Below are 27887 nucleotides of genomic sequence, written 5' to 3' on the forward strand. Positions count from 1 at the left end.
TATCATGTAGTATCTAAACCTATCATGTAGTATCTAAACCTATCATGTAGTATCTAAACCTATCATGTAGTATCTAAACCTATCATATAGTATCTAAACCTATCATCTAGTATCTAAACCTATCATGTAGTATCTAAACCTATCATGTAGTATCTAAACCTATCATGTAGTATCTAAACGTATCATGTAGTATCTAAACCTATCATGTTGTTTCTAAACCTATCATGTGATATCTAAACCTATCATGTGGTATCTAAACCTATCATGTAGTATCTAAACCTATCATGTAGTATCTAAACCTATCATGTAGTATCTAAACCTGTCATGTAGTATCTAAACCTGTCATGTAGTATCTAAACCTGTCATGTAGTATCTAAACCTATCATGTAGTATCTAAACCTATCATGTAGTATCTAAACCTATCATGTAGTATCTAAACCTGTCATGTAGTATCTAAACCTGTCATGTAGTATCTAAATCTATCATGTAGTATCTAAACCTATCATGTAGTATCTAAACCTATCATGTAGTATCTAAACCTATCATGTAGTATCTAAACCTATCATGTAGTATCTAAACCTGTCATGTAGTATCTAAACCTGTCACGTAGTATCTAAACCTATCACGTAGTATCTAAACCTATCATGTAGTATCTAAACCAATCATGTAGTATCTAAACCTATCATGTAGTATCTAAACCTATCATGTAGTATCTAAACCTATCATGTAGTATCTAAACCTATCATGTAGTATCTAAACCTATCATGTAGTATCTAAACCTATCATGTAGTATCTAAACCTATCATGTAGTATCTAAACCTATCATGTGGTTTCTAAACCTATCATGTGGTATCTAAACCTATCATGTGGTATCTAAACCTATCATGTGGTATCTAAACCTATCATGTGGTATCTAAACCTATCATGTAGTATCTAAACCTATCATGTAGTATCTAAACCTATCATGTAGTATCTAAACCTATCATGTAGTATCTAAACCTGTCATGTAGTATCTAAACCTGTCATGTAGTATCTAAACCTGTCATGTAGTATCTAAACCTGTCATGTAGTATCTAAACATATAATCTAGTATCTAAACCCGTCATCTAGTATCTAAACCCGTCATGTAGTATCTAAACCCGTCATGTAGTATCTAAACCCGTCATGTAGTATCTAAACCCGTCATGTAGTATCTAAACATATCATGTAGTATCTAAACATATAATCTAGTATCTAAACCCGTCATGTAGTATCTAAACCCGTCATGTAGTATCTAAACCCGTCATCTAGTATCTAAACCCGTCATGTAGTATCTAAACCCGTCATGTAGTATCTAAACCCGTCATGTAGTATCTAAACCCGTCATGTAGTATCTAAACCCGTCATGTAGTATCTAAACCCGTCATGTAGTATCTAAACCCGTCATCTAGTATCTAAACCCGTCATGTAGTATCTAAACCCATCATGTAGTATCTAAACCTATCATGTAGTATCTAAACCTATCATGTTGTATCTAAACCTGTCATGTAGTATCTAAATCTGTCATGTAGTATCTAAACCTATCATGTAGTATCTAAACCTATTGAGTAGTAGCTAAACCTATCATTTAGTATCTAAACCTATCATGTAGTATCTAAACCTATCATGTAGTATCTAAATCTATCATGTAGTATCTAAACCTATAATGTAGTGTCTAAACCTATCATGTAGTATCTAAACCTATCATGTAGTATCTAAACCTATCATGTAGTATCTAAACCTATCATGTAGTATCTAAACCTATCATGTAGTATCTAAACCTATCATGTAGTATCTAAACCTATCATGTAGTATCTAAACCTATCATGTAGTATCTAAACCTGTCATGTAGTATCTAAACCTGTCATGTAGTATCTAAACCTATCATGTAGTATCTAAACCTATCATGTAGTATCTAAACCAATCATGTAGTATCTAAACCTATCATGTAGTATCTAAACCTATCATGTAGTATCTAAACCTATCATGTAGTATCTAAACCTATCATGTAGTATCTAAACCTATCATGTAGTATCTAAACCTATCATGTAGTATCTAAACCTATCATGTAGTATCTAAACCTATCATGTAGTATCTAAACCTATCATGTAGTATCTAAACCTATCATCTAGTATCTAAACCTATCATGTAGTATCTAAACCTATCATGTAGTATCTAAACCTGTCATGTAGTATCTAAACCTGTCATGTAGTATCTAAATCTATCATGTAGTATCTAAACCTATCATGTAGTATCTAAACCTATCATGTAGTATCTAAACCTATCATGTAGTATCTAAACCTGTCATGTAGTATCTAAACCTGTCATGTAGTATCTAAACCTGTCACGTAGTATCTAAACCTATCACGTAGTATCTAAACCTATCATGTAGTATCTAAACCAATCATGTAGTATCTAAACCTATCATGTAGTATCTAAACCTATCATGTAGTATCTAAACCTATCATGTAGTATCTAAACCTATCATGTAGTATCTAAACCTATCATGTAGTATCTAAACCTATCATGTAGTATCTAAACCTATCATGTGGTTTCTAAACCTATCATGTGGTATCTAAACCTATCATGTGGTATCTAAACCTATCATGTGGTATCTAAACCTATCATGTGGTATCTAAACCTATCATGTAGTATCTAAACCTATCATGTAGTATCTAAACCTATCATGTAGTATCTAAACCTATCATGTAGTATCTAAACCTGTCATGTAGTATCTAAACCTGTCATGTAGTATCTAAACCTGTCATGTAGTATCTAAACCTGTCATGTAGTATCTAAACATATAATCTAGTATCTAAACCCGTCATCTAGTATCTAAACCCGTCATGTAGTATCTAAACCCGTCATGTAGTATCTAAACCCGTCATGTAGTATCTAAACCCGTCATGTAGTATCTAAACATATCATGTAGTATCTAAACATATAATCTAGTATCTAAACCCGTCATGTAGTATCTAAACCCGTCATGTAGTATCTAAACCTGTCATCTAGTATCTAAACCCGTCATGTAGTATCTAAACCCGTCATGTAGTATCTAAACCCGTCATGTAGTATTTAAACCCGTCATGTAGTATCTAAACCCGTCATGTAGTATCTAAACCCGTCATGTAGTATCTAAACCCGTCATCTAGTATCTAAACCCGTCATGTAGTATCTAAACCCATCATGTAGTATCTAAACCTATCATGTAGTATCTAAACCTATCATGTTGTATCTAAACCTGTCATGTAGTATCTAAATCTGTCATGTAGTATCTAAACCTATCATGTAGTATCTAAACCTATTGAGTAGTAGCTAAACCTATCATTTAGTATCTAAACCTATCATGTAGTATCTAAACCTATCATGTAGTATCTAAATCTATCATGTAGTATCTAAACCTATAATGTAGTGTCTAAACCTATCATGTAGTATCTAAACCTATCATGTAGTATCTAAACCTATCATGTAGTATCTAAACCTATCATGTAGTATCTAAACCTATCATGTAGTATCTAAACCTATCATATAGTATCTAAACCTATCATGTAGTATCTAAACCTATCATGTAGTATCTAAACCTATCATGTAGTATCTAAACCTATCATGTAGTATCTAAACGTTTCATGTAGTATCTAAACCTATCATGTTGTTTCTAAACCTATCATGTGGTATCTAAACCTATCATGTGGTATCTAAACCTATCATGTAGTATCTAAACCTATCATGTAGTATCTAAACCTATCATGTAGTATCTAAACCTATCATGTAGTATCTAAACCTGTCATGTAGTATCTAAACCTGTCATGTAGTATCTAAACCTGTCATGTAGTATCTAAACCTGTCATGTAGTATCTAAACATATAATCTAGTATCTAAACCCGTCATCTAGTATCTAAACCCGTCATGTAGTATCTAAACCCGTCATGTAGTATCTAAACCCGTCATGTAGTATCTAAACCCGTCATGTAGTATCTAAACATATCATGTAGTATCTAAACATATAATCTAGTATCTAAACCCGTCATGTAGTATCTAAACCCGTCATGTAGTATCTAAACCTGTCATCTAGTATCTAAACCCGTCATGTAGTATCTAAACCCGTCATGTAGTATCTAAACCCGTCATGTAGTATCTAAACCCGTCATGTAGTATCTAAACCCGTCATGTAGTATCTAAACCCGTCATGTAGTATCTAAACCCGTCATCTAGTATCTAAACCCGTCATGTAGTATCTAAACCCATCATGTAGTATCTAAACCTATCATGTAGTATCTAAACCTATCATGTTGTATCTAAACCTGTCATGTAGTATCTAAATCTGTCATGTAGTATCTAAACCTATCATGTAGTATCTAAACCTATTGAGTAGTAGCTAAACCTATCATTTAGTATCTAAACCTATCATGTAGTATCTAAACCTATCATGTAGTATCTAAATCTATCATGTAGTATCTAAACCTATAATGTAGTGTCTAAACCTATCATGTAGTATCTAAACCTATCATGTAGTATCTAAACCTATCATGTAGTATCTAAACCTATCATGTAGTATCTAAACCTATCATGTAGTATCTAAACCTATCATATAGTATCTAAACCTATCATGTAGTATCTAAACCTATCATGTAGTATCTAAACCTATCATGTAGTATCTAAACCTATCATGTAGTATCTAAACGTTTCATGTAGTATCTAAACCTATCATGTTGTTTCTAAACCTATCATGTGGTATCTAAACCTATCATGTGGTATCTAAACCTATCATGTAGTATCTAAACCTATCATGTAGTATCTAAACCTATCATGTAGTATCTAAACCTGTCATGTAGTATCTAAACCTGTCATGTAGTATCTAAACCTGTCATGTAGTATCTAAACCTGTCATGTAGTATCTAAACCTGTCATGTAGTATCTAAACCTGTCATGTAGTATCTATACCTATCATGTAGTATCTAAACCTGTCATGTAGTATCTAAACCTGTCATGTAGTATCTAAACCTGTCATGTAGTATCTAAACCTATCATGTAGTATCTAAACCTATCATGTAGTATCTAAACCTATTATGTAGTATCTAAACCTGTCATGTAGTATCTAAACCTGTCATGTAGTATCTAAACCTATCATGTAGTATCTAAACCTATAATGTAGTGTCTAAACCTATCATGTAGTATCTAAACCTATCATGTAGTATCTAAACCTATCATGTAGTATCTAAACCTATCATGTAGTATCTAAACCTATCATGTAGTATCTAAACCTATCATGTAGTATCTAAACCTATCATGTAGTATCTAAACCTATCATGTAGTATCTAAACCTATCATGTAGTATCTAAACCTATCATGTAGTATCTAAACCTGTCATGTAGTATCTAAACCTGTCATGTAGTATCTAAACCTATCATGTAGTATCTAAACCAATCATGTAGTATCTAAACCTATCATGTAGTATCTAAACCTATCATGTAGTATCTAAACCTATCATGTAGTATCTAAACCTATCATGTAGTATCTAAACCTATCATGTAGTATCTAAACGTATCATGTAGTATCTAAACCTATCATGTTGTTTCTAAACCTATCATGTGGTATCTAAACCTATCATGTAGTATCTAAACCTATAATGTAGTGTCTAAACCTATCATGTAGTATCTAAACCTATCATGTAGTATCTAAACCTATCATGTAGTATCTAAACCTATCATGTAGTATCTAAACCTATCATGTAGTATCTAAACCTATCATGTTGTTTCTAAACCTATCATGTGATATCTAAACCTATCATGTGGTATCTAAACCTATCATGTAGTATCTAAACCTATCATGTAGTATCTAAACCTATCATGTAGTATCTAAACCTGTCATGTAGTATCTAAACCTGTCATGTAGTATCTAAACCTGTCATGTAGTATCTAAACCTATCATGTAGTATCTAAACCTATCATGTAGTATCTAAACCTATCATGTAGTATCTAAACCTGTCATGTAGTATCTAAACCTGTCATGTAGTATCTAAATCTATCATGTAGTATCTAAACCTATCATGTAGTATCTAAACCTATCATGTAGTATCTAAACCTATCATGTAGTATCTAAACCTATCATGTAGTATCTAAACCTGTCATGTAGTATCTAAACCTGTCACGTAGTATCTAAACCTATCATGTAGTATCTAAACCTATCATGTAGTATCTAAACCAATCATGTAGTATCTAAACCTATCATGTAGTATCTAAACCTATCATGTAGTATCTAAACCTATCATGTAGTATCTAAACCTATCATGTAGTATCTAAACCTATCATGTAGTATCTAAACCTATCATGTAGTATCTAAACCTATCATGTAGTATCTAAACCTATCATGTGGTTTCTAAACCTATCATGTGGTATCTAAACCTATCATGTGGTATCTAAACCTATCATGTGGTATCTAAACCTATCATGTGGTATCTAAACCTATCATGTAGTATCTAAACCTATCATGTAGTATCTAAACCTATCATGTAGTATCTAAACCTATCATGTAGTATCTAAACCTGTCATGTAGTATCTAAACCTGTCATGTAGTATCTAAACCTGTCATGTAGTATCTAAACCTGTCATGTAGTATCTAAACATATAATCTAGTATCTAAACCCGTCATCTAGTATCTAAACCCGTCATGTAGTATCTAAACCCGTCATGTAGTATCTAAACCCGTCATGTAGTATCTAAACCCGTCATGTAGTATCTAAACATATCATGTAGTATCTAAACATATAATCTAGTATCTAAACCCGTCATGTAGTATCTAAACCCGTCATGTAGTATCTAAACCTGTCATCTAGTATCTAAACCCGTCATGTAGTATCTAAACCCGTCATGTAGTATCTAAACCCGTCATGTAGTATCTAAACCCGTCATGTAGTATCTAAACCCGTCATGTAGTATCTAAACCCGTCATGTAGTATCTAAACCCGTCATCTAGTATCTAAACCCGTCATGTAGTATCTAAACCCATCATGTAGTATCTAAACCTATCATGTAGTATCTAAACCTATCATGTTGTATCTAAACCTGTCATGTAGTATCTAAATCTGTCATGTAGTATCTAAACCTATCATGTAGTATCTAAACCTATTGAGTAGTAGCTAAACCTATCATTTAGTATCTAAACCTATCATGTAGTATCTAAACCTATCATGTAGTATCTAAATCTATCATGTAGTATCTAAACCTATAATGTAGTGTCTAAACCTATCATGTAGTATCTAAACCTATCATGTAGTATCTAAACCTATCATGTAGTATCTAAACCTATCATGTAGTATCTAAACCTATCATGTAGTATCTAAACCTATCATATAGTATCTAAACCTATCATGTAGTATCTAAACCTATCATGTAGTATCTAAACCTATCATGTAGTATCTAAACCTATCATGTAGTATCTAAACGTTTCATGTAGTATCTAAACCTATCATGTTGTTTCTAAACCTATCATGTGGTATCTAAACCTATCATGTGGTATCTAAACCTATCATGTAGTATCTAAACCTATCATGTAGTATCTAAACCTATCATGTAGTATCTAAACCTGTCATGTAGTATCTAAACCTGTCATGTAGTATCTAAACCTGTCATGTAGTATCTAAACCTGTCATGTAGTATCTAAACCTGTCATGTAGTATCTAAACCTGTCATGTAGTATCTATACCTATCATGTAGTATCTAAACCTGTCATGTAGTATCTAAACCTGTCATGTAGTATCTAAACCTGTCATGTAGTATCTAAACCTATCATGTAGTATCTAAACCTATCATGTAGTATCTAAACCTATTATGTAGTATCTAAACCTGTCATGTAGTATCTAAACCTGTCATGTAGTATCTAAACCTATCATGTAGTATCTAAACCTATAATGTAGTGTCTAAACCTATCATGTAGTATCTAAACCTATCATGTAGTATCTAAACCTATCATGTAGTATCTAAACCTATCATGTAGTATCTAAACCTATCATGTAGTATCTAAACCTATCATGTAGTATCTAAACGTATCATGTAGTATCTAAACCTATCATGTTGTTTCTAAACCTATCATGTGGTATCTAAACCTATCATGTGGTATCTAAACCTATCATGTAGTATCTAAACCTATCATGTAGTATCTAAACCTATCATGTAGTATCTAAACCTGTCATGTAGTATCTAAACCTGTCATGTAGTATCTAAACCTGTCATGTAGTATCTAAACCTGTCATGTAGTATCTAAACCTGTCATGTAGTATCTAAACCTGTCATGTAGTATCTATACCTATCATGTAGTATCTAAACCTGTCATGTAGTATCTAAACCTGTCATGTAGTATCTAAACCTGTCATGTAGTATCTAAACCTATCATGTAGTATCTAAACCTATCATGTAGTATCTAAACCTATTATGTAGTATCTAAACCTGTCATGTAGTATCTAAACCTGTCATGTAGTATCTAAACCTATCATGTAGTATCTAAACCTATCATGTAGTATCTAAACCTATCATGTAGTATCTAAACCTATCATGTAGTATCTAAACCTGTCATGTAGTATCTAAACCTGTCATGTAGTATCTAAACCTGTCATGTAGTATCTAAACCTATCATGTAGTATCTAAACCTATCATGTAGTATCTAAACCAATCATGTAGTATCTAAACCTATCATGTAGTATCTAAACCTATCATGTAGTATCTAAACCTATCATGTAGTATCTAAACCTATCATGTAGTATCTAAACCTATCATGTAGTATCTAAACGTATCATGTAGTATCTAAACCTATCATGTTGTTTCTAAACCTATCATGTGGTATCTAAACCTATCATGTAGTATCTAAACCTATAATGTAGTGTCTAAACCTATCATGTAGTATCTAAACCTATCATGTAGTATCTAAACCTATCATGTAGTATCTAAACCTATCATGTAGTATCTAAACCTATCATGTAGTATCTAAACCTATCATGTAGTATCTAAACCTATCACGTAGTATCTAAACCTATCATGTAGTATCTAAACCTATCATGTAGTATCTAAACCTATCATGTAGTATCTAAACCTATCATGTAGTATCTAAACCTATCATGTGTATCTAAACCTGTCATGTAGTATCTAAACCTGTCATGTAGTATCTAAACCTATCATGTAGTATCTAAACCTATCATGTAGTATCTAAACCTATTATGTAGTATCTAAACCTGTCATGTAGTATCTAAACCTATCATGTAGTATCTAAACCTATCATGTAGTATCTAAACCTATCATGTAGTATCTAAACCTATCATGTAGTATCTAAACCTATCATGTAGTATCTAAACCTGTCATGTAGTATCTAAACCTGTCATGTAGTATCTAAACCTATCATGTAGTATCTAAACCTATCATGTAGTATCTAAATCTATCATGTAGTATCTAAACCTATAATGTAGTGTCTAAACCTATCATGTAGTATCTAAACCTATCATGTAGTATCTAAACCTATCATGTTGTATCTAAACCTATCATGTAGTATCTAAACCTATCATATAGTATCTAAACCTATCATGTAGTATCTAAACCTATCATGTAGTATCTAAACCTATCATGTAGTATCTAAACCTATCATGTAGTATCTAAACGTATCATGTAGTATCTAAACCTATCATGTTGTTTCTAAACCTATCATGTGGTATCTAAACCTATCATGTGGTATCTAAACCTATCATGTAGTATCTAAACCTGTCATGTAGTATCTAAACCTGTCATGTAGTATCTAAACCTGTCATGTAGTATCTAAACCTGTCATGTAGTATCTAAACCTGTCATGTAGTATCTAAACCTGTCATGTAGTATCTATACCTATCATGTAGTATCTAAACCTGTCATGTAGTATCTAAACCTGTCATGTAGTATCTAAACCTGTCATGTAGTATCTAAACCTATCATGTAGTATCTAAACCTATCATGTAGTATCTAAACCTATTATGTAGTATCTAAACCTGTCATGTAGTATCTAAACCTGTCATGTAGTATCTAAACCTATCATGTAGTATCTAAACCTATCATGTAGTATCTAAATCTATCATGTAGTATCTAAACCTATCATGTAGTATCTAAACCTATCATGTAGTATCTAAACCTGTCATGTAGTATCTAAACCTGTCATGTAGTATCTAAACCTATCATGTAGTATCTAAACCTATCATGTAGTATCTAAACCAATCATGTAGTATCTAAACCTATCATGTAGTATCTAAACCTATCATGTAGTATCTAAACCTATCATGTAGTATCTAAACCTATCATGTAGTATCTAAACCTATCATGTAGTATCTAAACGTATCATGTAGTATCTAAACCTATCATGTTGTTTCTAAACCTATCATGTGGTATCTAAACCTATCATGTAGTATCTAAACCTATAATGTAGTGTCTAAACCTATCATGTAGTATCTAAACCTATCATGTAGTATCTAAACCTATCATGTAGTATCTAAACCTATCATGTAGTATCTAAACCTATCATGTAGTATCTAAACCTATCATGTAGTATCTAAACCTATCACGTAGTATCTAAACCTATCATGTAGTATCTAAACCTATCATGTAGTATCTAAACCTATCATGTAGTATCTAAACCTATCATGTGTATCTAAACCTGTCATGTAGTATCTAAACCTGTCATGTAGTATCTAAACCTGTCATGTAGTATCTAAACCTATCATGTAGTATCTAAACCTATCATGTAGTATCTAAACCTATTATGTAGTATCTAAACCTGTCATGTAGTATCTAAACCTGTCATGTAGTATCTAAACCTATCATGTAGTATCTAAACCTATCATGTAGTATCTAAACCTATCATGTAGTATCTAAACCTATCATGTAGTATCTAAACCTATCATGTAGTATCTAAACCTGTCATGTAGTATCTAAACCTGTCATGTAGTATCTAAACCTATCATGTAGTATCTAAACCTATCATGTAGTATCTAAACCAATCATGTAGTATCTAAACCTATCATGTAGTATCTAAACCTATCATGTAGTATCTAAACCTATCATGTAGTATCTAAACCTATCATGTAGTATCTAAACCTATCATGTAGTATCTAAACCTATCATGTAGTATCTAAACCTATCATGTAGTATCTAAACCTATCATGTAGTATCTAAACCTATCATATAGTATCTAAACCTATCATCTAGTATCTAAACCTATCATGTAGTATCTAAACCTATCATGTAGTATCTAAACCTATCATGTAGTATCTAAACGTATCATGTAGTATCTAAACCTATCATGTTGTTTCTAAACCTATCATGTGATATCTAAACCTATCATGTGGTATCTAAACCTATCATGTAGTATCTAAACCTATCATGTAGTATCTAAACCTATCATGTAGTATCTAAACCTGTCATGTAGTATCTAAACCTGTCATGTAGTATCTAAACCTGTCATGTAGTATCTAAACCTATCATGTAGTATCTAAACCTATCATGTAGTATCTAAACCTATCATGTAGTATCTAAACCCATCATGTAGTATCTAAACCCGTCATGTAGTATCTAAACCCGTCATCTAGTATCTAAACCCGTCATCTAGTATCTAAACCCGTCATGTAGTATCTAAACCCGTCATGTAGTATCTAAACCCGTCATGTAGTATCTAAACCCGTCATGTAGTATCTAAACCCGTCATGTAGTATCTAAACCCGTCATGTAGTATCTAAACCCGTCATGTAGTATCTAAACCCGTCATCTAGTATCTAAACCCGTCATGTAGTATCTAAACCCATCATGTAGTATCTAAACCTATCATGTAGTATCTAAACCTATCATGTTGTATCTAAACCTGTCATGTAGTATCTAAATCTGTCATGTAGTATCTAAACCTATCATGTAGTATCTAAACCTATTGAGTAGTAGCTAAACCTATCATTTAGTATCTAAACCTATCATGTAGTATCTAAACCTATCATGTAGTATCTAAATCTATCATGTAGTATCTAAACCTATAATGTAGTGTCTAAACCTATCATGTAGTATCTAAACCTATCATGTAGTATCTAAACCTATCATGTAGTATCTAAACCTATCATGTAGTATCTAAACCTATCATGTAGTATCTAAACCTATCATATAGTATCTAAACCTATCATGTAGTATCTAAACCTATCATGTAGTATCTAAACCTATCATGTAGTATCTAAACCTATCATGTAGTATCTAAACGTATCATGTAGTATCTAAACCTATCATGTTGTTTCTAAACCTATCATGTGGTATCTAAACCTATCATGTGGTATCTAAACCTATCATGTAGTATCTAAACCTATCATGTAGTATCTAAACCTATCATGTAGTATCTAAACCTGTCATGTAGTATCTAAACCTGTCATGTAGTATCTAAACCTGTCATGTAGTATCTAAACCTGTCATGTAGTATCTAAACCTGTCATGTAGTATCTAAACCTGTCATGTAGTATCTATACCTATCATGTAGTATCTAAACCTGTCATGTAGTATCTAAACCTGTCATGTAGTATCTAAACCTGTCATGTAGTATCTAAACCTATCATGTAGTATCTAAACCTATCATGTAGTATCTAAACCTATTATGTAGTATCTAAACCTATTATGTAGTATCTAAACCTGTCATGTAGTATCTAAACCTATCATGTAGTATCTAAACCTATCATGTAGTATCTAAACCTATCATGTAGTATCTAAACCTATCATGTAGTATCTAAACCTATCATGTAGTATCTAAACCTGTCATGTAGTATCTAAACCTGTCATGTAGTATCTAAACCTATCATGTAGTATCTAAACCTATCATGTAGTATCTAAACCAATCATGTAGTATCTAAACCTATCATGTAGTATCTAAACCTATCATGTAGTATCTAAACCTATCATGTAGTATCTAAACCTATCATGTAGTATCTAAACCTATCATGTAGTATCTAAACGTATCATGTAGTATCTAAACCTATCATGTTGTTTCTAAACCTATCATGTGGTATCTAAACCTATCATGTAGTATCTAAACCTATAATGTAGTGTCTAAACCTATCATGTAGTATCTAAACCTATCATGTAGTATCTAAACCTATCATGTAGTATCTAAACCTATCATGTAGTATCTAAACCTATCATGTAGTATCTAAACCTATCATGTAGTATCTAAACCTATCATGTAGTATCTAAACCTATCATGTAGTATCTAAACCTATCATGTAGTATCTAAACCTATCATGTAGTATCTAAACCTATCATGTAGTATCTAAACCTATCATGTGTATCTAAACCTGTCATGTAGTATCTAAATCTGTCATGTAGTATCTAAACCTATCATGTAGTATCTAAACCTATTGTGTAGTAGCTAAACCTATCATGTAGTATCTAAACCTATCATGTAGTATCTAAACCTATCATGTAGTATCTAAACCTATCATGTAGTATCTAAACCTATCATGTAGTGTCTAAACCTATCATGTAGTATCTAAACCTATCATGTAGTATCTAAACCTATCATGTAGTATCTAAACCTATCATGTAGTATCGAAACCTATCATGTAGTATCTAAACCTATCATGTAGTATCTAAACCTATCATGTAGTATCTAAACCTATCATGTAGTATCTAAACCTATCATGTAGTATCTAAACCTATCATGTAGTATCTAAACCTGTCATGTAGTTTCTAAACCTGTCATGTAGTATCTAAACCTGTCATGTAGTATCTAAACATGTCATGTAGTATCTAAACCTATCATGTAGTATCTAAACCTATCATGTAGTATCTAAACCTATCATGTAGTATCTAAACCTATCATGTAGTATCTAAACCTATCATGTAGTATCTAAACCTATCATATAGTATCTAAACCTATCATGTAGTATCTAAACCTATCATGTAGTATCTAAACCTATCATGTAGTATCTAAACCTATCATGTAGTATCTAAACGTATCATGTAGTATCTAAACCTATCATGTTGTTTCTAAACCTATCATGTGGTATCTAAACCTATCATGTGGTATCTAAACCTATCATGTAGTATCTAAACCTATCATGTAGTATCTAAACCTATCATGTAGTATCTAAACCTGTCATGTAGTATCTAAATCTGTCATGTAGTATCTAAACCTATCATGTAGTATCTAAACCTATTGAGTAGTAGCTAAACCTATCATTTAGTATCTAAACCTATCATGTAGTATCTAAACCTATCATGTAGTATCTAAATCTATCATGTAGTATCTAAACCTATAATGTAGTGTCTAAACCTATCATGTAGTATCTAAACCTATCATGTAGTATCTAAACCTATCATGTAGTATCTAAACCTATCATGTAGTATCTAAACCTATCATGTAGTATCTAAACCTATCATATAGTATCTAAACCTATCATGTAGTATCTAAACCTATCATGTAGTATCTAAACCTATCATGTAGTATCTAAACCTATCATGTAGTATCTAAACGTATCATGTAGTATCTAAACCTATCATGTTGTTTCTAAACCTATCATGTGGTATCTAAACCTATCATGTGGTATCTAAACCTATCATGTAGTATCTAAACCTATCATGTAGTATCTAAACCTATCATGTAGTATCTAAACCTGTCATGTAGTATCTAAACCTGTCATGTAGTATCTAAACCTGTCATGTAGTATCTAAACCTGTCATGTAGTATCTAAACCTGTCATGTAGTATCTAAACCTGTCATGTAGTATCTATACCTATCATGTAGTATCTAAACCTGTCATGTAGTATCTAAACCTGTCATGTAGTATCTAAACCTGTCATGTAGTATCTAAACCTATCATGTAGTATCTAAACCTATCATGTAGTATCTAAACCTATCATGTAGTATCTAAACCTATCATGTAGTATCTAAACCTATCATGTGTATCTAAACCTGTCATGTAGTATCTAAATCTGTCATGTAGTATCTAAACCTATCATGTAGTATCTAAACCTATTGTGTAGTAGCTAAACCTATCATGTAGTATCTAAACCTATCATGTAGTATCTAAACCTATCATGTAGTATCTAAACCTATCATGTAGTATCTAAACCTATCATGTAGTGTCTAAACCTATCATGTAGTATCTAAACCTATCATGTAGTATCTAAACCTATCATGTAGTATCTAAACCTATCATGTAGTATCGAAACCTATCATGTAGTATCTAAACCTATCATGTAGTATCTAAACCTATCATGTAGTATCTAAACCTATCATGTAGTATCTAAACCTATCATGTAGTATCTAAACCTATCATGTAGTATCTAAACCTGTCATGTAGTATCTAAACCTGTCATGTAGTATCTAAACCTGTCATGTAGTATCTAAACATGTCATGTAGTATCTAAACCTATCATGTAGTATCTAAACCTATCATGTAGTATCTAAACCTATCATGTAGTATTTAAACCTATCATGTAGTATCTAAACCTATCATGTAGTATCTAAACCTATCATATAGTATCTAAACCTATCATGTAGTATCTAAACCTATCATGTAGTATCTAAACCTATCATGTAGTATCTAAACCTATCATGTAGTATCTAAACGTATCATGTAGTATCTAAACCTATCATGTTGTTTCTAAACCTATCATGTGGTATCTAAACCTATCATGTGGTATCTAAACCTATCATGTAGTATCTAAACCTATCATGTAGTATCTAAACCTATCATGTAGTATCTAAACCTGTCATGTAGTATCTAAACATGTCATGTAGTATCTAAACCTATCATGTAGTATCTAAACCTATCATGTAGTATCTAAACCTATCATGTAGTATCTAAACCTATCATGTAGTATCTAAACCTATCATATAGTATCTAAACCTATCATGTAGTATCTAAACCTATCATGTAGTATCTAAACCTATCATGTAGTATCTAAACCTATCATGTAGTATCTAAACGTTTCATGTAGTATCTAAACCTATCATGTTGTTTCTAAACCTATCATGTGGTATCTAAACCTATCATGTGGTATCTAAACCTATCATGTAGTATCTAAACCTATCATGTAGTATCTAAACCTATCATGTAGTATCTAAACCTGTCATGTAGTATCTAAACCTGTCATGTAGTATCTAAACCTGTCATGTAGTATCTAAACCTGTCATGTAGTATCTAAACCTGTCATGTAGTATCTAAACCTGTCATGTAGTATCTATACCTATCATGTAGTATCTAAACCTGTCATGTAGTATCTAAACCTGTCATGTAGTATCTAAACCTGTCATGTAGTATCTAAACCTATCATGTAGTATCTAAACCTATCATGTAGTATCTAAACCTATCATGTAGTATCTAAACCTGTCATGTAGTATCTAAACCTGTCATGTAGTATCTAAACCTATCATGTAGTATCTAAACCTATCATGTAGTATCTAAACCTATCATGTAGTATCTAAACCTATCATGTAGTATCTAAACCTATCATGTAGTATCTAAACCTGTCATGTAGTATCTAAACCTGTCATGTAGTATCTAAACATATCATGTAGTATCTAAACCTATCATGTAGTATCTAAACCAATCATGTAGTATCTAAACCTATCATGTAGTATCTAAACCTATCATGTAGTATCTAAACCTATCATGTAGTATCTAAACCTATCATGTAGTATCTAAACCTATCATGTAGTATCTAAACCTATCATGTAGTATCTAAACGTGTCATGTAGTATCTAAACCTATCATGTTGTTTCTAAACCTATCATGTGGTATCTAAACCTATCATGTAGTATCTAAACCTATCATGTAGTATCTAAACCTATCATGTAGTATCTAAACCTATCATGTAGTATCTAAACCTATCATGTAGTATCTAAACCTATCATGTAGTATCTAAACGTGTCATGTAGTATCTAAACCTATCATGTTGTTTCTAAACCTATCATGTGGTATCTAAACCTATCATGTAGTATCTAAACCTATAATGTAGTGTCTAAACCTATCATGTAGTATCTAAACCTATCATGTAGTATCTAAACCTATCATGTAGTATCTAAACCTATCATGTAGTATCTAAACCTATCATGTAGTATCTAAACCTATCATGTAGTATCTAAACCTATCATGTAGTATCTAAACCTATCATGTAGTATCTAAACCTATCATGTAGTATCTAAACCTATCATGTGTATCTAAACCTGTCATGTAGTATCTAAATCTGTCATGTAGTATCTAAACCTATCATGTAGTATCTAAACCTATCATGTAGTATCTAAACCTATCATGTAGTATCTAAACCTATCATGTAGTGTCTAAACCTGTCATGTAGTATCTAAACCTGTCATGTAGTATCTAAACCTATCATGTAGTATCTAAACCTATCATGTAGTATCTAAACCTATCATGTAGTATCTAAACCTATCATGTAGTATCTAAACCTATCATGTAGTATCTAAACCTGTCATGTAGTATCTAAACCTGTCATGTAGTATCTAAACCTATCATGTAGTATCTAAACCTATCATGTAGTATCTAAACCAATCATGTAGTATCTAAACCTATCATGTAGTATCTAAACCTATCATGTAGTATCTAAACCTATCATGTAGTATCTAAACCTATCATGTAGTATCTAAACCTATCATGTAGTATCTAAACCTATCATATAGTATCTAAACCTATCATCTAGTATCTAAACCTATCATGTAGTATCTAAACCTATCATGTAGTATCTAAACCTATCATGTAGTATCTAAACCTATCATGTAGTATCTAAACCTATCATGTAGTATCTAAACCTATCATGTAGTATCTAAACGTATCATGTAGTATCTAAACCTATCATGTTGTTTCTAAACCTATCATGTGATATCTAAACCTATCATGTGGTATCTAAACCTATCATGTAGTATCTAAACCTATCATGTAGTATCTAAACCTATCATGTAGTATCTAAACCTGTCATGTAGTATCTAAACCTGTCATGTAGTATCTAAACCTGTCATGTAGTATCTAAACCTATCATGTAGTATCTAAACCTATCATGTAGTATCTAAACCTATCATGTAGTATCTAAACCTATCATGTAGTATCTAAACCCGTCATGTAGTATCTAAACCCGTCATCTAGTATCTAAACCTGTCATCTAGTATCTAAACCCGTCATGTAGTATCTAAACCCGTCATGTAGTATCTAAACCCGTCATGTAGTATCTAAACCCGTCATGTAGTATCTAAACCCGTCATGTAGTATCTAAACCCGTCATGTAGTATCTAAACCCGTCATCTAGTATCTAAACCCGTCATGTAGTATCTAAACCCATCATGTAGTATCTAAACCTATCATGTAGTATCTAAACCTATCATGTTGTATCTAAACCTGTCATGTAGTATCTAAATCTGTCATGTAGTATCTAAACCTATCATGTAGTATCTAAACCTATTGAGTAGTAGCTAAACCTATCATTTAGTATCTAAACCTATCATGTAGTATCTAAACCTATCATGTAGTATCTAAATCTATCATGTAGTATCTAAACCTATAATGTAGTGTCTAAACCTATCATGTAGTATCTAAACCTATCATGTAGTATCTAAACCTATCATGTAGTATCTAAACCTATCATGTAGTATCTAAACCTATCATGTAGTATCTAAACCTATCATATAGTATCTAAACCTATCATGTAGTATCTAAACCTATCATGTAGTATCTAAACCTATCATGTAGTATCTAAACCTATCATGTAGTATCTAAACGTATCATGTAGTATCTAAACCTATCATGTTGTTTCTAAACCTATCATGTGGTATCTAAACCTATCATGTGGTATCTAAACCTATCATGTAGTATCTAAACCTATCATGTAGTATCTAAACCTATCATGTAGTATCTAAACCTGTCATGTAGTATCTAAACCTGTCATGTAGTATCTAAACCTGTCATGTAGTATCTAAACCTGTCATGTAGTATCTAAACCTGTCATGTAGTATCTAAACCTGTCATGTAGTATCTATACCTATCATGTAGTATCTAAACCTGTCATGTAGTATCTAAACCTGTCATGTAGTATCTAAACCTGTCATGTAGTATCTAAACCTATCATGTAGTATCTAAACCTATCATGTAGTATCTAAACCTATTATGTAGTATCTAAACCTGTCATGTAGTATCTAAACCTGTCATGTAGTATCTAAACCTATCATGTAGTATCTAAACCTATCATGTAGTATCTAAACCTATCATGTAGTATCTAAACCTATCATGTAGTATCTAAACCTATCATGTAGTATCTAAACCTGTCATGTAGTATCTAAACCTGTCATGTAGGATCTAAACCTATCATGTAGTATCTAAACCTATCATGTAGTATCTAAACCAATCATGTAGTATCTAAACCTATCATGTAGTATCTAAACCTATCATGTAGTATCTAAACCTATCATGTAGTATCTAAACCTATCATGTAGTATCTAAACCTATCATGTAGTATCTAAACCTATCATGTAGTATCTAAACCTGTCATGTAGTATCTAAACGTATCATGTAGTATCTAAACCTATCATGTTGTTTCTAAACCTATCATGTGGTATCTAAACCTATCATGTGGTATCTAAACCTATCATGTAGTATCTAAACCTATCATGTAGTATCTAAACCTGTCATGTAGTATCTAAAACTGTCATGTAGTATCTAAACCTGTCATGTAGTATCTAAACCTGTCATGTAGTATCTAAACTTGTCATGTAGTATCTAAACCTGTCATGTAGTATCTAAACCTGTCATGTAGTATCTAAACCTGTCATGTAGTATCTAAACCTATCATGTAGTATCTAAACCTATCATGTAGTATCTAAACCTATCATGTAGTAACTAAACCTGTCATGTAGTATCTAAACCTGTCATGTAGTATCTAAATCTATCATGTAGTATCTAAACCTATCATGTAGTATCTAAACCTATCATGTAGTATCTAAACCTATCATGTAGTATCTAAACCTATCATGTAGTATCTAAACCTGTCATGTAGTATCTAAACCTGTCACGTAGTATCTAAACCTATCATGTAGTATCTAAACCTATCATGTAGTATCTAAACCTATCATGTAGTATCTAAACCTATCATGTAGTATCTAAACCTATCATGTAGTATCTAAACCTATCATGTAGTATCTAAACCTATCATGTAGTATCTAAACCTATCATGTGGTTTCTAAACCTATCATGTGGTATCTAAACCTATCATGTGGTATCTAAACCTATCATGTGGTATCTAAACCTATCATGTGGTATCTAAACCTATCATGTAGTATCTAAACCTATCATGTAGTATCTAAACCTATCATGTAGTATCTAAACCTATCATGTAGTATCTAAACCTGTCATGTAGTATCTAAACCTGTCATGTAGTATCTAAACCTGTCATGTAGTATCTAAACCTGTCATGTAGTATCTAAACATATAATCTAGTATCTAAACCCGTCATCTAGTATCTAAACCCGTCATGTAGTATCTAAACCCGTCATGTAGTATCTAAACCCGTCATGTAGTATCTAAACCCGTCATGTAGTATCTAAACATATCATGTAGTATCTAAACATATAATCTAGTATCTAAACCCGTCATGTAGTATCTAAACCCGTCATCTAGTATCTAAACCTTTCATCTAGTATCTAAACCCGTCATGTAGTATCTAAACCCGTCATGTAGTATCTAAACCCGTCATGTAGTGTCTAAACCCGTCATCTAGTATCTAAACCCGTCATGTAGTATCTAAACATATCATGTAGTATCTAAACATATAATCTAGTATCTAAACCCGTCATGTAGTATCTAAACCTATCATGTAGTATCTAAACCTATCATGTAGTATCTAAACCTGTCATGTAGTATCTAAACCTGTCATGTAGTATCTAAACCTATCATGTAGTATCTAAACCTATCATGTAGTATCTAAACCAATCATGTAGTATCTAAACCTATCATGTAGTATCTAAACCTATCATGTAGTATCTAAACCTATCATGTAGTATCTAAACCTATCATGTAGTATCTAAACCTATCATGTAGTATCTAAACCTATCATGTAGTATCTAAACGTATCATGTAGTATCTAAACCTATCATGTTGTTTCTAAACCTATCATGTGGTATCTAAACCTATCATGTGGTATCTAAACCTATCATGTAGTATCTAAACCTATCATGTAGTATCTAAACCTGTCATGTAGTATCTAAAACTGTCATGTAGTATCTAAACCTGTCATGTAGTATCTAAACCTGTCATGTAGTATCTAAACCTGTCATGTAGTATCTAAACCTGTCATGTAGTATCTAAACCTGTCATGTAGTATCTAAACCTGTCATGTAGTATCTAAACCTGTCATGTAGTATCTAAACCTATCATGTAGTATCTAAACCTATCATGTAGTATCTAAACCTATCATGTAGTAACTAAACCTGTCATGTAGTATCTAAACCTGTCATGTAGTATCTAAATCTATCATGTAGTATCTAAACCTATCATGTAGTATCTAAACCTATCATGTAGTATCTAAACCTGTCATGTAGTATCTAAACCTGTCATGTAGTATCTAAACCTGTCACGTAGTATCTAAACCTATCATGTAGTATCTAAACCTATCATGTAGTATCTAAACCAATCATGTAGTATCTAAACCTATCATGTAGTATCTAAACCTATCATGTAGTATCTAAACCTATCATGTAGTATCTAAACCTATCATGTAGTATCTAAACCTATCATGTAGTATCTAAACCTATCATGTAGTATCTAAACCTATCATGTAGTATCTAAACCTATCATGTGGTTTCTAAACCTATCATGTGGTATCTAAACCTATCATGTGGTATCTAAACCTATCATGTGGTATCTAAACCTATCATGTGGTATCTAAACCTATCATGTAGTATCTAAACCTATCATGTAGTATCTAAACCTATCATGTAGTATCTAAACCTATCATGTAGTATCTAAACCTGTCATGTAGTATCTAAACCTGTCATGTAGTATCTAAACATATAATCTAGTATCTAAACCCGTCATCTAGTATCTAAACCCGTCATGTAGTATCTAAACCCGTCATGTAGTATCTAAACCCGTCATGTAGTATCTAAACCCGTCATGTAGTATCTAAACATATCATGTAGTATCTAAACATATAATCTAGTATCTAAACCCGTCATGTAGTATCTAAACCCGTCATCTAGTATCTAAACCTGTCATCTAGTATCTAAACCCGTCATGTAGTATCTAAACCCGTCATGTAGTATCTAAACCCGTCATGTAGTATCTAAACCCGTCATCTAGTATCTAAACCCGTCATGTAGTATCTAAACATATCATGTAGTATCTAAACATATAATCTAGTATCTAAACCCGTCATGTAGTATCTAAACCCGTCATGTAGTATCTAAACCCGTCATGTAGTATCTAAACCCGTCATGTAGTATCTAAACCCGTCATGTAGTATCTAAACCCGTCATGTAGTATCTAAACATATCATGTAGTATCTAAACATATAATCTAGTATCTAAACCCGTCATGTAGTATCTAAACATATCATGTAGTATCTAAACATATAATCTAGTATCTAAACCCGTCATGTAGTATCTAAACCCGTCATGTAGTATCTAAGCCCGTCATGTAGTATCTAAACCCGTCATGTAGTATCTAAACCCGTCATGTAGTTTCTAAACCCGTCATGTAGTATCTAAACCCGTCATGTAGTATCTAAACCCGTCATGTAGTATCTAAACCCGTCATGTAGTATCTAAACCCGTCATGTAGTATCTAAACATATCATGTAGTATCTAAACATATAATCTAGTATCTAAACCCGTCATCTAGTATCTAAACCCGTCATGTAGTATCTAAACCCGTCATGTAGTATCTAAACCCGTCATGTAGTATCTAAACCCGTCATGTAGTATCTAAACATATCATGTAGTATCTAAACATATAATCTAGTATCTAAACCCGTCATGTAGTATCTAAACCCGTCATCTAGTATCTAAACCTGTCATCTAGTATCTAAACCCGTCATGTAGTATCTAAACCCGTCATGTAGTATCTAAACCCGTCATGTAGTATCTAAACCCGTCATGTAGTATCTAAACACGTCATGTAGTATCTAAACCCGTCATGTAGTATCTAAACATATCATGTAGTATCTAAACATATAATCTAGTATCTAAACCAATCATGTAGTATCTAAACCAATCATGTAGTATCTAAACCTATCATGTAGTATCTAAACCTATCATGTAGTATCTAAACCTATCATGTAGTATCTAAACCTATCATGTAGTATCTAAACCTATCATGTAGTATCTAAACCTATCATGTAGTATCTAAACGTATCATGTAGTATCTAAACCTATCATGTTGTTTCTAAACCTATCATGTGGTATCTAAACCTATCATGTGGTATCTAAACCTATCATGTAGTATCTAAACCTATCATGTAGTATCTAAACCTGTCATGTAGTATCTAAAACTGGCATGTAGTATCTAAACCTGTCATGTAGTATCTAAACCTGTCATGTAGTATCTAAACTTGTCATGTAGTATCTAAACCTGTCATGTAGTATCTAAACCTGTCATGTAGTATCTAAACCTGTCATGTAGTATCTAAACCTATCATGTAGTATCTAAACCTATCATGTAGTATCTAAACCTATCATGTAGTAACTAAACCTGTCATGTAGTATCTAAACCTGTCATGTAGTATCTAAATCTATCATGTAGTATCTAAACCTATCATGTAGTATCTAAACCTATCATGTAGTATCTAAACCTATCATGTAGTATCTAAACCTATCATGTAGTATCTAAACCTGTCATGTAGTATCTAAACCTGTCACGTAGTATCTAAACCTATCATGTAGTATCTAAACCTATCATGTAGTATCTAAACCTATCATGTAGTATCTAAACCTATCATGTAGTATCTAAACCTATCATGTAGTATCTAAACCTATCATGTAGTATCTAAACCTATCATGTAGTATCTAAACCTATCATGTGGTTTCTAAACCTATCATGTGGTATCTAAACCTATCATGTGGTATCTAAACCTATCATGTGGTATCTAAACCTATCATGTGGTATCTAAACCTATCATGTAGTATCTAAACCTATCATGTAGTATCTAAACCTATCATGTAGTATCTAAACCTATCATGTAGTATCTAAACCTGTCATGTAGTATCTAAACCTGTCATGTAGTATCTAAACCTGTCATGTAGTATCTAAACCTGTCATGTAGTATCTAAACATATAATCTAGTATCTAAACCCGTCATCTAGTATCTAAACCCGTCATGTAGTATCTAAACCCGTCATGTAGTATCTAAACCCGTCATGTAGTATCTAAACCCGTCATGTAGTATCTAAACATATCATGTAGTATCTAAACATATAATCTAGTATCTAAACCCGTCATGTAGTATCTAAACCCGTCATCTAGTATCTAAACCTGTCATCTAGTATCTAAACCCGTCATGTAGTATCTAAACCCGTCATGTAGTATCTAAACCCGTCATGTAGTGTCTAAACCCGTCATCTAGTATCTAAACCCGTCATGTAGTATCTAAACATATCATGTAGTATCTAAACATATAATCTAGTATCTAAACCCGTCATGTAGTATCTAAACCTATCATGTAGTATCTAAACCTATCATGTAGTATCTAAACCTGTCATGTAGTATCTAAACCTGTCATGTAGTATCTAAACCTATCATGTAGTATCTAAACCTATCATGTAGTATCTAAACCAATCATGTAGTATCTAAACCTATCATGTAGTATCTAAACCTATCATGTAGTATCTAAACCTATCATGTAGTATCTAAACCTATCATGTAGTATCTAAACCTATCATGTAGTATCTAAACCTATCATGTAGTATCTAAACGTATCATGTAGTATCTAAACCTATCATGTTGTTTCTAAACCTATCATGTGGTATCTAAACCTATCATGTGGTATCTAAACCTATCATGTAGTATCTAAACCTATCATGTAGTATCTAAACCTGTCATGTAGTATCTAAAACTGTCATGTAGTATCTAAACCTGTCATGTAGTATCTAAACCTGTCATGTAGTATCTAAACCTGTCATGTAGTATCTAAACCTGTCATGTAGTATCTAAACCTGTCATGTAGTATCTAAACCTGTCATGTAGTATCTAAACCTGTCATGTAGTATCTAAACCTATCATGTAGTATCTAAACCTATCATGTAGTATCTAAACCTATCATGTAGTAACTAAACCTGTCATGTAGTATCTAAACCTGTCATGTAGTATCTAAATCTATCATGTAGTATCTAAACCTATCATGTAGTATCTAAACCTATCATGTAGTATCTAAACCTATCATGTAGTATCTAAACCTATCATGTAGTATCTAAACCTGTCATGTAGTATCTAAACCTGTCACGTAGTATCTAAACCTATCACGTAGTATCTAAACCTATCATGTAGTATCTAAACCAATCATGTAGTATCTAAACCTATCATGTAGTATCTAAACCTATCATGTAGTATCTAAACCTATCATGTAGTATCTAAACCTATCATGTAGTATCTAAACCTATCATGTAGTATCTAAACCTATCATGTAGTATCTAAACCTATCATGTAGTATCTAAACCTATCATGTAGTATCTAAACCTATCATGTGGTTTCTAAACCTATCATGTGGTATCTAAACCTATCATGTGGTATCTAAACCTATCATGTGGTATCTAAACCTATCATGTGGTATCTAAACCTATCATGTAGTATCTAAACCTATCATGTAGTATCTAAACCTATCATGTAGTATCTAAACCTATCATGTAGTATCTAAACCTGTCATGTAGTATCTAAACCTGTCATGTAGTATCTAAACATATAATCTAGTATCTAAACCCGTCATCTAGTATCTAAACCCGTCATGTAGTATCTAAACCCGTCATGTAGTATCTAAACCCGTCATGTAGTATCTAAACCCGTCATGTAGTATCTAAACATATCATGTAGTATCTAAACATATAATCTAGTATCTAAACCCGTCATGTAGTATCTAAACCCGTCATCTAGTATCTAAACCTGTCATCTAGTATCTAAACCCGTCATGTAGTATCTAAACCCGTCATGTAGTATCTAAACCCGTCATGTAGTATCTAAACCCGTCATGTAGTATCTAAACCCGTCATCTAGTATCTAAACCCGTCATGTAGTATCTAAACATATCATGTAGTATCTAAACATATAATCTAGTATCTAAACCCGTCATGTAGTATCTAAACCCGTCATGTAGTATCTAAACCCGTCATGTAGTATCTAAACCCGTCATGTAGTATCTAAACCCGTCATGTAGTATCTAAACCCGTCATGTAGTATCTAAACATATCATGTAGTATCTAAACATATAATCTAGTATCTAAACCCGTCATGTAGTATCTAAACATATCATGTAGTATCTAAACATATAATCTAGTATCTAAACCCGTCATGTAGTATCTAAACCCGTCATGTAGTATCTAAGCCCGTCATGTAGTATCTAAACCCGTCATGTAGTATCTAAACCCGTCATGTAGTTTCTAAACCCGTCATGTAGTATCTAAACCCGTCATGTAGTATCTAAACCCGTCATCTAGTATCTAAACCTGTCATCTAGTATCTAAACCCGTCATGTAGTATCTAAACCCGTCATGTAGTATCTAAACCCGTCATGTAGTATCTAAACCCGTCATGTAGTATCTAAACACGTCATGTAGTATCTAAACCCGTCATGTAGTATCTAAACATATCATGTAGTATCTAAACATATAATCTAGTATCTAAACCCTTCATCTAGTATCTAAACCTGTCATGTAGTATCTAAACCTGTCATGTAGTATCTAACCCCGTCATGTAGTATCTAAACCCGTCATGTAGTATCTAAACCCGTCATGTAGTATCTAAACCCGTCATGTAGTATCTAAACCCGTCATGTAGTTTCTAAACCCGTCATGTAGTATCTAAACCCGTCATGTAGTATCTAAACCCGTCATGTAGTATCTAAACCCGTCATCTAGTATCTAAACCCGTCATGTAGTATCTAAACCCGTCATGTAGTATCTAAACCCGTCATGTAGTTTCTAAACATATCATGTAGTATCTAAACATATAATCTAGTATCTAAACCCGTCATGTAGTATCTAAACCCGTCATCTAGTATCTAAACCTGTCATCTAGTATCTAAACCCGTCATGTAGTATCTAAACCCGTCATGTAGTATCTAAACCCGTCATGTAGTATCTAAACCCGTCATGTAGTATCTAAACCCGTCATCTAGTATCTAAACCCGTCATGTAGTATCTAAACATATCATGTAGTATCTAAACATATAATCTAGTATCTAAACCCGTCATGTAGTATCTAAACCCGTCATGTAGTATCTAAACCCGTCATGTAGTATCTAAACCCGTCATGTAGTATCTAAACCCGTCATGTAGTATCTAAACATATCATGTAGTATCTAAACATATAATCTAGTATCTAAACCCGTCATGTAGTATCTAAACATATCATGTAGTATCTAAACATATAATCTAGTATCTAAACCCGTCATGTAGTATCTAAACCCGTCATGTAGTATCTAAACCCGTCATGTAGTATCTAAACCCGTCATGTAGTATCCAAACCCGTCATGTAGTTTTTAAACCCGTCATGTAGTATCTAAACCCGTCATGTAGTATCTAAACCCGTCATGTAGTATCTAAACCCGTCATCTAGTATCTAAAACCGTCATGTAGTATCTAAACATATCATGTAGTATCTAAACATATAATCTAGTATCTAAACCCGTCATCTAGTA

This window comes from Salvelinus fontinalis, unplaced genomic scaffold (genome assembly GCF_029448725.1).
Source record: "Salvelinus fontinalis isolate EN_2023a unplaced genomic scaffold, ASM2944872v1 scaffold_0001, whole genome shotgun sequence".
In the NCBI taxonomy this organism is placed as follows: Eukaryota; Metazoa; Chordata; class Actinopteri; order Salmoniformes; family Salmonidae; genus Salvelinus; species Salvelinus fontinalis.